Source organism: Zalophus californianus, chromosome 5, assembly GCF_009762305.2.
Source record: "Zalophus californianus isolate mZalCal1 chromosome 5, mZalCal1.pri.v2, whole genome shotgun sequence".
Lineage (NCBI taxonomy): Eukaryota > Metazoa > Chordata > Mammalia > Carnivora > Otariidae > Zalophus > Zalophus californianus.
This window is the reverse complement of record NC_045599.1, coordinates 115,528,766-115,532,303: the sequence shown is the minus strand read 5'-3', so window position 1 is coordinate 115,532,303 and position 3,538 is coordinate 115,528,766. Positions and strand designations below refer to the sequence as shown.

General features: G+C 39.3%; 1 non-coding gene across 1 annotated transcript; it reads left to right on the top strand.

The window, feature by feature from the left end:
• Positions 1–202: 202 nt before the first annotated feature.
• Positions 203–309, top strand: LOC113929994. Its single transcript, XR_003522380.1, has one exon. It is a non-coding gene; the product is annotated as a U6 spliceosomal RNA (small nuclear RNA).
• The last annotated feature ends 3,229 nt before the right edge of the window (positions 310–3,538 follow it).

Sequence of the window (3,538 nt, the reverse complement as noted above, 5' to 3'; positions counted from 1 at the left end):
TTTTGGCTCAGGTGATGATTTCAGTGTCTTAGGACTGAGCCTCATGTCAGGCTCCATGCTGAGCACAGAGTCTGCTTGTCCCTTTCCCTCTGTTCCTACCCCACTCATGTTCTTTCTCAAAGAAATACATAAAATCTTTAAAAAAAATATCTCCCAACAAACAGCTGTCCAGGGTCAGATTGTCATTTAAAGAAAAATACCTGTGCTCGCTTCAGCAGCACATATAATAAAATTGGAAAGATACAGAGGAGATTAGCATGGCCCTTGCACTAGGATGACATGTAAATTCGTGAAGTGTTCCAATTTTTTTCCTTACGTACAGAGGGAGGAACATCAGAAGAACGTCAGACCTATCCACAGAGACCTGGCAAGCCAGAAAGGCCTGGCAAGACATATTCAGCGTACTAAACAAGAAGAACATGCAGCCAAGAATACTTTACCCGGCAAGGCTGTCATTTAGAATGGTTGGAGAAATGCAGAACTTCCAAGACCGGCAGCAACTGAAAGAATATGTGACCACTAAGCCGGCCCTGCAAGAAATATTAAGGGGGGTTCTATAAAAGGAGAAAGACCCCAAGAGTGATATACAACAGAAATTTAAAGGGACAATCTATAAAAACAACATCTTCACAGGCAACATGATGACAATTAATTCATATCTTTCAATAATCACTCTCAACGTGAATGGCCTAAATACTCCCATAAAACGGCACAGGGTTGCAGACTGGATAAAAAGACAGGACCCATCCATATGCTGCCTACAAGAGACTCTTTTTGAACCTAAAGAAACATCCAGACTGAAAGTGAAGGGATGGAGATCCATCTTCCATGCCAGCGGACCTCAAAAGAAAGCTGGGGTAGCAATTCTTATAGCAGACAAATTAGATTTTAAACTAAAGGCTGTAATTAGAGACACAGAAGGACACTATATCATTCTTAAAGGGTCTATCCAACAAGAAGATCTAACAATTGTAAATATCTACGCCCCCAACATGGGAGCAGCCACCTGTTAACCAAAATAAACAGTCATATTGCTAACAATACGTTAATTGTAGGAGACCTCAATACTCCACTCTCAGCAATGGACAGATCATCTAAGCAGAAAATCAACAAGGAAACAAGAGCTTTGAATGATACACCGGACCAGATGGACCTCATAGATATATACAGAACATTCCACCCTAAAACAACAGAATACTCATTCTTCTCGAGCGCACATGGAACTTTCTCCGGAATAGACCACATACTGGGTCACAAATCAGGTCTCAACCGATACCAAAAAATTGAGATGATTCCCTGCATATTCTCAGACCACAATGCTTTAAAACTGGAACTCAATCACAAGAAAAAATTTGGCAGAAATTCAAACACTTGGAAGCTAAAGACCACTCTGCTCAAGAATGTTTGGGTCAACCAGGAAATCAAAGAAGAACTTAGACAGTTCATGGAAATCAATGAGAATGAAAACACATCGGTCCAAAACCTATGGGATACTGCAAAGGCGGTCCTAAGGGGGAAATACATAGCCATCCAAGCCTCACTCAAAAAAATAGAAAAATCCCGAATTCACCAACTAACTCTACACCTTAAAGAGCTAGAGAAAAAGCAACAAATGATGCCTAAGCCACGCATTAGAAGAGAAATAATTACAATTAGAGCAGAAATCAATGAATTAGAAGTCAGAAACACAGTAGATCAGATCAACAAAACTAGAAGTTGGTTCTTTGAAAGAATTAATAAGATCGATAAACCGCTGGCCAGACTTATCCAAAAGAAAAGAGAAAGGACCCAAATTTAAAAAATTATGAATGAAAGGGGAGAGATCACGACTAACACCAAGGAAATGGAAACAATTACTAGAAATTATTATCAACAACTATACGCCAATAAACTGAGCAATCTGGATGAAATGGAGGCCTTCCTGGAAACCTATAAGCTGCCAAGACTGAAACAGGAAGAAATTGACAACCTGAATAGGCCAATAACCAGTAACGAGATTGAAGCAGTGATCAAAAACCTCCCAAAAAAACAAGAGTCCGGGGCCTGATGGATTCCCTGGGGAATTCTACCAAACATTCAAAGAAGAAATAATGCCTATTCTACTGAAGCTGTTTCAAAAAATAGAAACAGAAGGAAAGCTTCCAGACTCATTCTATGAGGCCAGCATTACCTTAATCCCCAAACCAGGCAAAGGCCCCATCAAAAAGGAGAATTTCAGACCGACATGTCTGATGAATATGGATTCCAAAATCCTCAACAAAATCCTAGCTAATAGGATCCAACAATACATTAAAAGGATCATCCACCACGGCCAAGTGGGATTTATCCCCAGGATGCAAGGGTGGTTCAACATTCGCAAATCAATCAGTGTGATAGAACACATTAATAAGAGGAGAGAGAAGAACCATATGGTCCTCTCAATTGATGCAGAAAAAGCATTTGACAAAATACAATGTCCTTTCCTGATTAAAACTCTTCAGAGTATAGGCATAGAGGGAACATTCCTCAAGTTCATAAAATCCATCTATGAAAAACCCACAGCGAATATCATCCTCAATGGGGAAAAGCTGAGAGCCTTTCCCTTAAGATCAGGAACACATCAAGGATGCCCACTCTCGCCACTATTTTTCAACATACTACTAGAAGTCCTAGCAACAGCAATCAGACAACAAAAAGAAATAAAAGTTATTCAAATTGGCAAAGAAGAAGTCAAACTCTCTCTTTTCACAGATGACATGATACTTTATGTGGAAAACCCAAAAGACTCCACCCCCAGATTACTAGAACTCATACAGCAATTCAGTAATGTGGCAGGATACAAAACCAATGCTTCTACAGATATCAGTTGCTTTCTTATACACTAACAATGCAACTGTAGAAAGAGAAATTAGAGAAACGATTCCATTTACAATAGCACCAAAAACCATAAGATACCTTGGAATAAACCTAACCAAAGAGGTAAAGGATCTATACTCTAGGAACTACAGAACACTCATGAAAGAAATTGAAGAAGACACAAAAAGATGGAAAAACATTCCATGCTCATGGATCAGAAGAATAAACATTGTTAAAGTGCCTATGCCACCCATCTATACCTTCAATGCCATCCCAATCAAAATTCCAATGACATTTTTCAAAGTGCTGGAACAAACAATCCTAAAATTTGTATGGATCAGAAAAGACCCCCAATCGCCAAGGAAATGTTGAAAAATAAAAGCAAAGCTGGGGGGATGACGTTGCCCGATTTCAAGCTCTATTACAAAGCTGTGATCACCAAGACAGTATGGTAGTGGCACAAAAACAGACATATAGACCAATGAAACAGAATAGAGAACCCAGATATGGGCCCTCAACTCTATAGTCAAATAATATTTGACAAAGCAGGAAAAAACATGCAATGGAAAAAAGACAGCCTCTTCAATAAATGATGCTGGGAAAATTGGACAGCCACATGCAGAAGAATGAAATTCGACCATTCTCGAACACCATATGCAAAGATAAGCTTAAAATGGATGAAAGACCTCAATGTGAGTCAGGA